Consider the following 12,272-nt stretch of genomic DNA (forward strand, 5'->3'; position numbering starts at 1 on the left):
ATGTCTGTACACTAAATGTGTGCAGTGTCTGCCCCCAGAGGTCAGAAGAGGGTCTCAGATTCCCTGACACTGGAGTTACACATGGTTCTTAGCCACCATGCCGGTGCTGGGAATCCAGCCTGGGTCCTCTGGAAGGGCAACCAGTGCTCTTAACCACTGAACCATCTCTCCCGCCCAAGAAAGGGTTGCCTTTAAATGAACGTTCAGAGAAGTCTTGAGGGCCGCTGAGGACTTGTTTGATGATATTCTTGTCTTCTTTGTGGGCTGTCTCCTATTCATGTGGCTCCCGGCATCCCTTCAGAAAACAACCAAAGGAAATGAAGCACAGTAGCAGAGGAGGTGGGAAAACACAGAGATAGAGGGAGAGGCTGGATTGAGAGTTTAGCAATAAGCTGGGAGGGCTGGCCCACGTCTGCCATGGCACACATCCAGCTTGGGATGTGGAAAGCAAAGTCCTCCAGGTGTTGGTGGCACCTGCTTTTAATCTCAGTTCTCAGGAGGCAGAAGCAGGAGGATCTCTGTGAGTTCTAGACCAGCCTGGCCTACAGAGTGAGTTCCAGAATAGCCAGAGCTGTCTGGGGAAAAAAAAGAAAAAGAAAAAGATAAATAATAAAAAGAAAACCAAAAGTTCAGCTTCACTCTCGGCTACACGGTCAGTTCGAGATCAACCAGGGCAATGTGAGACGCTGCCTCAGTAGCTGCCATATTGAGTTTTGTACAGCTTTCCCTGCCCTGACTCTTTTCTGCTTCCTCTTCTAATGTCGTTCTGCCTCCTCTTTCACGTCCCCACTTCCACTCTTCGCCTCTCTTTTTATCTACTTGATCTTTTTCCTGACTCTCTGGAATTCCAAATACTAAGCGTTAGGAATATTCCTAAGAGTCTCTCTGTCAATGCAAAATAATTCCAACCAGACCAGATTAGACCGAATTAAAAATGCCCACATTTAATACATGCAGCACTCCCAGGTGGATTGGGACAGCATGGCGGGGAGAGGAGCCCACGCAAACCCCAGACACCACACATTCCTTCTCTGGGTGGCCACCTACATACGCTGTGGGAGTGGTCCTGACCCTCCCTGGAGAGAGGTCAGCGCTTGGCACGCTGGGAGTTGGAGTCCGGACCAAGGCAACTCCCGGGTCAGGGACTGGGGTGATGTTTCCCCAGGCAGGTTTGAGAGCAAGAATTTAGTCTTGTATAGTATTGATGAATAAGTTGTACAATATCCAATTAAACTGGAATCTGAGAAAAAAAAACCAAGCAATTTTAATATGTGTGCCCCATGTGATATTTAAGGCATAGGACACTGGGCTGGAAAGAGGGGCCAGTTGGTAAGTTTCTTGCTATGCAACTTTGAGACTCAGGTTCGATTTGGAGAACCTGTGTATAAAAACTAGGCACAGAGGCTCACATCTGTAATCTTGGTGCTGGGGAAGCATGCTGGCCAGCATAGCCTACCCTGCAAGTTCAAGGTCAGTGAGAAACCCTATCCCCAAAATCAAGGTGAGTATGAGAAACCCTATCCCCAAAATCAAGGCGAGTATCACCCTGAGGAATAGGAGTTGATCTTTGGCATACACACACACACACAGAGAGAGAGAGAGAGAGAGAGAGAGAGAGAGAGAGAGAGAGAGAGAGAGAGAGATACAGTGTATGTAAAAAGTCATGATTATTTATCAGAAAACTACATTTTATTGAATAGTCTACATATGTAACAGTTAAATGGCAACCCTGGCCCCGAGAGTTCCCTGCTACTTAACCCTTCATGTTTGTACAGTGCATAGGATTTTTCTGGCATTTGAGTTCTATCTCTGTAAGTGTAGGTGGGGTGAGGAGTCTCTGTTCCTATGTTTGACAGAGAAGCTGCTGGCTCAAGGACTGCCCTTCAAGCAGCAAGACTCTAGAACAGCCATAGTTCTGTAAGGGCAATACATGTAGTTCAAACTCTCTAGTGGTCACATTAAAGAAGGAAAAACAATGAAAAATTAACTTTAATAACTAACTTGATATATCTAAAGTACTACGGTTTTTAATTTTGAGATTTTTTTTTAATGAAACATCTAACATTTTTTGCTGTCCAGGCTTTGAAAGCTGGCGTGAAATTTACTTATATAACAGTTTTCAATTCAAACTCACCAGATTCGAAGTGTTGAGTAGCCAGCTACCCTTCGCTTGTAGCCGCTGTATTGGAGACATAGAACATCTCCCACTGCCGGGACAGCTCTTTGAAGTTTTCTATGGTAACAGTGACACTGTGTGTTCCTGGGAACCTATGTGGGAAGGAAGCATGATCCCAAGACCATCTCCTATTGTGACGAGACTGGTTGTGGGAGTGCAGAGGAACTACAGTAGTATAACAGTATGAATACATACAGTAGTAGGAATCAGTCGTAAACTATGCTTGGGGATCATTCAAGCCTACACATCCAAAACCGTTCGTTGTAAATCAAGTGTTATGTGTCTTGACGATCCTAAAATTTTACCCTATCACTCTTTTTGTTTGAGATTATTTTCCGACATGGTTAAGAATATTAAAAGCAGAATGATTAATACCCAGTAGGTTTCACACATTTCAAAATAGAAGTCACACTCAAGATGCGATTGTCTGAGAATAGCTCATCTTGTGACTTTGCAGGAGAAAAACAGTGGAACATTGTTAATTGGATATCTTACAGGCTGAACACTCTAGGGAATGGCTTTGCCTCACATTATCCCAACCTTGTAGATTGCTTAGGAGTCTTTGTCAAGAGCGCAGAAAGCCTGCCTGAGATTTTACCACTTGCAGCTGACAAATCAGTCTTCCCGTTTCAGAAATGGTGGCAGACAATGGGACCCCTGGGAGACAAAGACTTCATGACTCATCACCCAACAGCTCAATGAACATCACTGTACCTGTGTCTATGTCCTAGCAACTCCATGAACATCACTGTACCCGTGTTCACGTCCTAGCAACTCCATGAACATCACTGTACCCGTGTTCACGTCCTAGCAACTCCATGAATATCACTGTACCTCTGTTCATGTCCTAGCGGAACAGACTTGGGAGCTAGGACCTATTGAAGGAAGTCGGTCACTGGATATCTGTTGTCAAAGGTTATATTCTAGCTCAGACTCTCTCTCTCTCTCTCTCTCTCTCTCTCACACACACACACACACACATACACACACACACACACACACACACACACACACAATCTTGCTCTCTCTCTCTTCCATACTGCTGTGAGATGAGCTGTCTCCTCTGCCATTTGTCCCACTGCTGTGGAGGTCTGTCTCACCAGAGGCCTATGACAGCACAGCCAATCAATCATGCCTGCAACTTCTGAGACTACAAGCCAAAAAGAAACCTTCCCTGCCTCTTGTACTTGCGTGTTGTCATGGTGATGAGAACCTAACTAACCCAAGGGGACCTGATAACACATAGTGTTTAGGAAACCTGAGCCTTTAATTCCAGAAGAAGAGTGTCCCTGTTTCCAAGGGTATAAACAAACCTGCCATTGACTTCAAAGGGAGATGTGTTTTCATGCTTCAACGCTATTCATTGTGAAAACAGAACGGAAAATATTTTCAGAACAAAGAAAAGCAAGAGGCTCACAACACACAGAGAAAATGTAGAAGCATGTAGAAAATTTTTCCCTCAACAATGTCCAGAGAGAATAAGAAGTTGAACAGATTTGTTTAATTTCCTACCTTGTTATATATTGCTAAATTAATGTTACCTGTAATTTTGAATATCAATAATTGATCTTTCATATTCATATATAAAACTATGTTCACAAAGGAAAAAATATAACTTAATTTAGGAAGCATATAGCAACAGAAACCAATATTTACCATTGCTTTCAGATAAAAAGAAATCCACCAGTCCAAATAGTAAATGAATGATAATGGTCTTTGCACAGTGACTCAAAATCCAAATCTAACTACTGCCTACAAAGCCCAGGATAGCCCTTACTGCTCTCTCCTTCACCGTGTTAGCTACTTCCCTTGACTATGTTGTGGGCACACAGACTGCCCTCAGCTGCTGAACACCCATAGCAGGTCACATGAGCTTCCTCTGTGGGATGGAAAGGCCGAGGAGACCAGCTCCCAGCCCCTACCCAGAGCTCCAAAAGAGAAATGCTTCTCAGGAGTGGGGACTGAAAGATTTCTATAATAACTTCACACAATATCTAAGGGTCATTTTCTTTATTTCTTCTTTAAGTTTGATTCTCTTGTCCTAATTGTCTATAATTTCTTAGCTCTAAGTTTCTGTCCCAATTCTAACATTCCTATTTCTTCTACATTCTATGTTCATATTCCTCTACACTTTACATTCTTATTCTTCCAATCTTATTTCTTCTGCCATTACAAATTCCCAAGCACGCAAATATATATATATATATATATATATATATATATATATATATATATATATATATATATATATATATATTAGCAACTTGTTAGTAATAAAAAACTACAAGGAAAATTCTCAGGGACACAGGTATTCTTTGAAGATCTGTAGCAAACTTATCAACAAGTTTGCAGCCAACCACAGCTGCAGCTGTGAGGAGGTACCAGCTATCTCTTAATGGGGCCGCTACAGGTTACAAAGGGAGAAAGCTAAACCATTGAGAGAGTCAAGGAAAAGGCAAAGAATATGTGCATTATTTTACATTTCTAAAGTGTGATTAATAATACCTGGACATGGTTAGTCAATTAACAGTCTTTTTTACCACCTGAATCTCGGGATCTAAACAAAAGCAGTTAGTCTACTAAATCTAAAATCTTGCATTAAAAACTGGTACAAAGTGTGAATTGCCATTTTAAGTCAGAGCAGGGAGGTGCCAGGGAAGGAAACTTAAGAAAATATAGGAGCTATTGATCTAACAAGGACAGACACTTGCAATACCGCCCTAATTCATCCTAAATATTTAAAGAACTTAGATCTAGCAAGGCCAGACACCAGCAATTCTGCTCTGAGATAGTTCCTCTTTTGATCTGTCCAGAAGGACACATGTCTGGCCAACTTGCTTTGTCAGTAAGCCAAGGACAGAGAACAGGCTTCTAAGTTTCTCACCATAATGTGGAGAACACAGTGTAGAGAGAAGTCACCTTCCTGACCACCCACCCACCCCCCCCCCCCCCACACACATGATTGAGATACAGTCATAAGAGTACATGTACTCATCTCATGAGGTCCCACACTACAGTGCAGATATTGGGGAGACACCATGACTGCTTTAGTAAAGGTGAGCAACGTTTCCAGAGTCGATGGCCCTGTGTGCCTTGCCTGAGGTGATTAGCCTCCGTCAGAGTCACTTCTCTGGGGGCTGACATCTGAACACTAGTTGTCACCTACTGTAACTCTCATGGTCTCTGACAGTGCGGGTCAACTCAGCTTTCCCTGTAACCGGACATCACAACTTGCAGTTAAATATTTATTATTTCTGTTACTTCCTCACCAGAAAGCTTGCCCAGTGAGAGCAGGGACCTTGACTAATTAACTAATATATATGTAGAGTTCTAGTGGATACCCAAGAAAATGTACTGAACGAATGACTGATAATGAGCCTATCAATAATCCCGCATAATTAAGCCCCACTTCTTGCCATGTGGTTGTGACTCCTAGGGCCTGAACTTTAGAACACTTTAACTAGAAAATGAATTGCTTCAAACATTCCATCGAATTTTGTTGGTTAAAAATAGAAATGATGAAGTAAACTACAGATATCTACGAAATTGCCCCTATGAAATCCATTACTTTATATGCCAAAAATAAAATGAAATAAAAAAGAAATAAACAAACCGAGGTTGTATTTGTTCCCCCAGCAAATGGCTGTAGTGTGTGTGTCTTGCTCCTGGCATGCACGGGGGTGTACAGGATGGAAAAACCTACAACAAGTTCAGGATCTAACTGCTGATGAGGTTCCTAGAAATTTCCATCAAATCAACTTCCGATTTAATTGGAATCGGAATAGTAAATCAAACAGTTACAAGTGCTTCTAATTTAAATGTTAATGCTTCTTACTGTAGATTTCTTTCCACATCATGAAACATGGCGTCTGTCTAAGATCAGTGGCACATGAGACAGGAGGCCTGCTCCTGCGTACATTCGTCCAACGAGCAAACACTGATCGGCCCTGGACCAGATTCTCTACCAGAAACAAAAGGGTGAAAAAAAATCAAATCAATCAAAAAAAAAAACAGTCTTTTCCAGGTAATATGCAAAAATGTAAGCCCATGATGGCTGAGGCAGACACCTTTAGAGGTGTGTTCATGTGCTTAGCCTTCTCTGTGTCCTCTTCCACCTAGGTAAGGGTGGAAGGAAGAAGAGATGAAGAGGGACAGGTACAAACAGAGACGAGAGATTTGACAAGGATTTCTGCTGTCTGCATCATGCCTTTATTGAGAATCTTTACTAAAGAGCCATTGAGGAGATATACGTGGGGTACAAAGGGAAGCTTGAGGTGGGGAATAGACTCTGACTTGGATCCTAAGGGGGAAAGGCCTTTAATAGTTTTAGATAGCGGGGAGATTTGTTGTTGTTGTTGTGTTTTCATGCTTGTTTGTTTTACTGTTTGCTGCCAGGGTCCCCAACTCAGCAGAGGCAGAAGCCACTTTGAATTCACAGAAATAAAGCTAACTATGAAAAACGTGCCGTGCAATGCGGGCATTTACTTAGGGCTTAGCATCCGTAACCAGAGTGGAGTGCTCTGTTTGGACAGACCTGGACTAGCATATTTATTTCATTTTAAAGAGAACATCGCATGTGCTTATCAAATCCAAGGCATTATTTTATTTATGTGTAGGGCGGGTCAAGAGTTGAGATAGTGTCTCATACAGCAGGCTGCCCAGGAACCTACCATGTAGCTGAGGCTGGCCTTGAACTCCTCATCCTTATGCCTCCACCTCCCCAGTCCTGGATTGTAAGTATTGCCTAAGATACCATTTTTATAATAATAATTTTCATAAAAGCATAAGTTTGGTGACTTTAGCATAAAGCCATTGAATAAATGGTAAAATGTATGTATATATATGCTCATTACTCATTGAGTAGAAGTGACGGTCCACCTTACTAGCGACATAATCAGTGACTTCTAAGATCAATAAGAGCAGAAAGCAACTTTTTTTCATTTTATTTGTTTAATTTTATGTGCATTGGTGTTTTGGTTGCATGTACATCTGTGTGAGGGCGTCAGCTCCCCTGGAACTGGAATTACAGACAGTTGTGAGCTGCCATGTGGGTGCTGGGAATTAAACCCCAGTCCTCTGGAAGAGCAACCAGTGCTCTTAACCACTGAGTTACCTCTCAAGACCTGCATTGAACTTTCTATTGATTCTTTATGGATTTAACATCAGACATCGCAATCCCACTTATCTCCCCGCCCTTCCCATCTGCCCTCTACCCTTGAAAACCCACCCTCTTCAGGATGAAATAAGGTTCAAAGGAAAAGGAAAGAAAAATCTCTTTGTAGAAGCTGTAGCACAGTGAGTCACACAGTTCTTTAGTCCGTATATTGGTTTTTGCAGTGACTCATTGCGTTGAGTCGTTGGTGTGGTTTGAGATTTCTAGCTCTTGCTACATCATCCGTACTAGGCCTTCGCTGTGGTTCCTCCTTTTTGTCCTGTTGTCGTCCTGTGTCATGGGCAGCCTGTCACTTTGGGTCTGCAGGACCAGTCCCTTCTCGTGCTCCAACAGATCATAGATGGGGTGGATGATGATGGATGGGTCAACTCAGGGCTCTGGTTCTGGGTCTAGGTGGTTGCTGGGTTGGCCAGCCTGTCAGCTTTCCTTCATCCTCAACACCAGGTGAGCTCTCGGGTACTGCCCCGGCTAAGTCACCCTACATAGTAAGCAGCAAGGGGTGCGTCTCATTGTCCTGCTCTCACGCCTTCAGGGTCAGCTCGCCCACACCTGTAGCACCAGGGCCAGCTCTATTTTGCGGCCTAGTCAACATGTAAGGGCCACTGTGCCTGGTGCTGCAGCTAGTGAGAGGCAAGGCAAGCTCTCAAACTCTAGTGACCTCAGAGACGGCTCTCCTGCCTACCACAGGCCTTGAGGGCCATGAGGGGAGCTTCTCTCCCTTGCCCACACCATCATCTGGTAGACATGGGCAGGTGTTCTGTCTTTCACACTGGCCGTTCTCCACGGTCCACGCACTCACGCCTCTATTAATAGGGCCGTCTCTACTGTGTTGCCCAGGCAAAGTGCAGGGCCCCCTCTCAAGTTCTGCACCGGATGAGGGGCACGGTCGGTTCTCTCATCCACCACAGGTGGCAAGGGAAGTGGGGAGAGCATCTTTCCCTCTCCCTCACGGCCACATGGCAGACAAGGGGTGCAGGGCCAACTGTTTCATTCTCACAACCTCAGGGCAGGCTCACCTGCGCCCCCACCAGCAGGGTCGGCACTACTATAGTGCCCGGGTGAGGTACAGGGCCCTGCTCTGCTCTCCGGTGTGTTGTAGGCGGTGAGGGGCAAGGGGAAAGAGGGAGGGGGCATCTGTCCCCCAACACTACATGAGAAGTGAGACTAGTTCTCCTGCACTGAGGCTCTCAGAGTTGGCTCACCTGCGCCCCTACCAGCAGGATGAGCTCTCCTGAGTTGCCCAGGTGAGGGTGGGGGCCTGCTTTCCCAAGTGCTGCAGTCAGTGAGATGTGGGGCCTACTAACAGCCAGTTCTCCTGACCTCAAAGCCACCTCTCCCACCTATCAGAGGTGGTGAAGGGGGGCGGGGGGGACGACTCGGGACACGGACGACATGACATGGACAGACACACCTTCCCTTTGTCCACACCACCATATGGCAGATGAGGGGCGGGGCCAGATCTCCCATACTCACATTCTCAGGGCCAGCTTGCCCCATCCCGGTCCACAGGGTCTGCCCCACTTTGGTGCGTAGGTAAGGTGCAGTGCCTGATCTGCCTCGTGCTGCAGTTGGTGAGGGTCTAGGTCAGCTCTCCCTACGGCCACAGATGTCGAGAGGTGGGGAGGGAGGACATCTTTTCCTCACCCTCACCACCACACGGCAGACAAGGGGGGCCGGGTAGGACCTGTCCTGTAAAAACCTAGTGCCCTTTATTTTGATTTATTTATTTCTTCATCCATTCGTTTATCCATTTCGTTTCTATTTCCTCTGATTCTTTTTTCTTTCAAGAAATTTGTTTTCAATGAACTCTTTTAACCAACAAGCTCTCATTAGTACAGGATGACCTATTTGTTGCATATTTATTCTGATAGCTTTGTATTTCTATGTTGTGTGCACATTTTATTTTTTACATAATTCTGAAATATTCCTGTGAGTCTTCATTTCTCCGTGGAAGCCAAGGGCTAACAGTGTCTCTCTTGGCCCCTTCCATGCCCATGGATCAGGTGGTTTCCCGCTGAATTCACAGACAGCAGGGATGGATCTGTTCCATCTATTCTGGCCTTACCTCTCCAGGGAAGGACATTCGAAAACTTAATATTCCTTAGCGGGGAGGGAAATTACCTTTCTTATAATGGCCTCTGCTGAAATTGAAGCCTCGTTTCCTTTGTTTGGTTCTTGGCCAAGCTAGAGAACACCTGGGGGCAAGTTTTAATGTGCATATTTAAAATGAGAGCTCCCTTCCAGGGATCTCACAAAGGGCATCAAAGAACAGCCCTGCCGTTCCCCCTGGGTCCTATAGAGGTTTAATTATAACAGGATTTTTACAGATCAGACCTGAATATTAGTTAGATTACATGGCAATGCAGACTTAGTTCTTTAGCCTCTCCTTGGAATAGTTATGAGAAAAATCACTGCACCAAATGGCAGGCAGTTCGAACGAAAGGATAAGAAATTCTATTCATTTTGTATAAAGAGAAAAATTATGTTTAATAATTTAATCAGGCAAAATGGGGCGCTCGGCATTCATCGGCTGCCTTCACACCAATCGCGTAATCAGGGGCCTGCCCTTGCTGCTCTGTATTCTCACTTAGAGCTGTTATTTTAACTTGTCACGTTTCCATAGCAACTGCTACATCGCTTTTTATAGTTAAAGCACTGGGCGTTATTTCCAACTACATTAAATGTGCCGATATTAGCTGTCAACACTGTTAAAAAAAAAAAAAAAACCTTTGGACCTTTTCCCCAAAATCTAAAACTTCTCCTGGTGTGGGATAACGAGCCAGCATCACCCTTGACCTAAATCTCACCACCTGATCCAATTTCCGAAAACCAAATCTTGCATCTTAGTCGAGGAAAGACAAACATCTGACAGAGCTGAGATAAATATGTTGCTCCCACACCCCTGCGTGCTAACCCAGCCAGAAAGAGGACAAAGGGTAGACCTGCAAGGCTGGGACCCTCCCTCTCCATCACTAAAAGGACCCAGAAACACTCAGTGTGAAGGCAGTATGAAATGTAAGACCCAGGCGTGGCAGCCTGTGATACAAACACTGGGCAGGAAGAGGAGCCTGCTGTGAAAAAAAAAAAAATGGAGGAAATGTTCAGGGCATGGACAACCTGGGCCAGAAAAGGGAGAAGCCAAATATGTCGAAATATGTCTTCCTAATGTTATCGCCGGCGTTAGCCCTGCTGACCTGGATGGAGAAGTAGAGCGACCAGGAGGAACACGGCGTTTCAATAACAGAACACTTCTTTGCCGGAAAAATCACGGACCAAGAGAAGACTGTTAGAGCCCTCTCGCCCACTGGCGCACATCGCCAGAGTCACAACCAACTCCTTTGTTCCGGGTGTCTCTTGGTATTTCCTCATCTCTAACGACCCAGATGTTGGGCTGCAACTGTAATGAAAACACAGCAGCTACCCCCACTTAGCTGTACTTGCCCAGGTAGTTTACAGCTTAGCAACCTATTTTCCATCTAGATTTGAATCAGGTTTACTTAACGTTCAGTAGATATTATTATTATTATTATTATTATTTTATTTTGGGGATAGGGTGATTTCCAAGACAGGTTTCTCTCAGTAGCCTTGACTCTTTAGACCAGACTGCCCTAGAGTTCAGAGATCGCCTGCCTCTGTCTCCTGAGTGCTGGGACTAAAGGTGTGCGCCACCACCGCCCGGCAGCAGATTTTTTTTCTTATAAATTAAAAAGAAAAAAAATCTGCTTTATAATTAATGTGAAAGCAAGCATGTTTTGTTTAAGTAATTTGCTTCCTTGAGCTCAGTTCCATCTTTGTGAAACGGAACTAACAGCAGCGCCTATGGCTCAGGCATTCTTAAGACGGTTAAAAAGAAGTGTATAGTGAGAGCCTTAGTAATCCACTCCTGGCACCAGAATCCCTCGGACGCTGGAGGAGTGTACGGTGAGATGTAGGCGAGCCTGTTCTTTCCTTCATCACACAGTCCGAATCTCAAGATCTTGCTCGATTTCCAGGGCAGCTTCCTACAGTTCTCAGTGAACATTGGAACAGAACGTCTCTTTCACCCAAGTCTCCCCTTGGCTCCTGCAGCAATTCTTTCAGAACAAGCACAGAGATCCTTTTAATTAAAACGTAGCTCAGATCTTGCCACATGCTGACCTGGAACCCTCCCATGGCCACACCTCCAGGCTGGCCAACGGGGTGAACACGGCTGGGACCACTTACCTCTTCAGTTCCTTCTTCTACTTCCTCTACTTCCTGCTAGCTCACTGTCCCTGAGGGAGAGAACCCTTTGAAACCTTTTTCTCTTCAAACGTTCATTCTTGAAGTTGCTCCTCGCCTTTGGCTTTTGAGACAAGGTCTCATGAAGCCCAGGCTAGCCCTCAGTTTCATAGGCTGTTGAGGTTCCTTCCGTGTGCACAGGTTGCTTCAACTCTTCTATTACCTTGCTTAGCTTCAGTAATGCTAATATTTGCCTCAGAACTCACACTGAACATTAAATCATGCTTTATTTGTGGGCTGAAGAAAAGCAAACAGGAGAATAATGTTGTAATTAAGCCCACTACTGAAAACATAGCATAAGTAAACAACCAAATAACTAGCACTATATTTACTAAAGAAACTAAATTTCATAATTAAAGGTCTTACAACAATATATATGCATACACATAGATGCAAATTTATATATGTGTATGAAAAATGTAACAATGGGCAGAATTATCTCATCTAAACATCTAAAAAATCATTCTGAGAACTCAGATAAATTGGGAGATAAAAATCCTAGAAAAATGACTCAAGAAAAAAAATCCACATCAAATCTGTGAATATTTTTTATACCAATTAAAGAGATTTACATTGAATTTAATCATCTTTCCACAAGGAAAACACCAGACAAGATGACATTACAGGATGATTTACTAAACTTTTTTAAAAGATTTATTTATT

The sequence above is a fragment of the Myodes glareolus genome, chromosome 15 (genome assembly GCF_982192425.1).
Source record: "Myodes glareolus chromosome 15, mMyoGla1.1, whole genome shotgun sequence".
NCBI lineage: Eukaryota > Metazoa > Chordata > Mammalia > Rodentia > Cricetidae > Myodes > Myodes glareolus.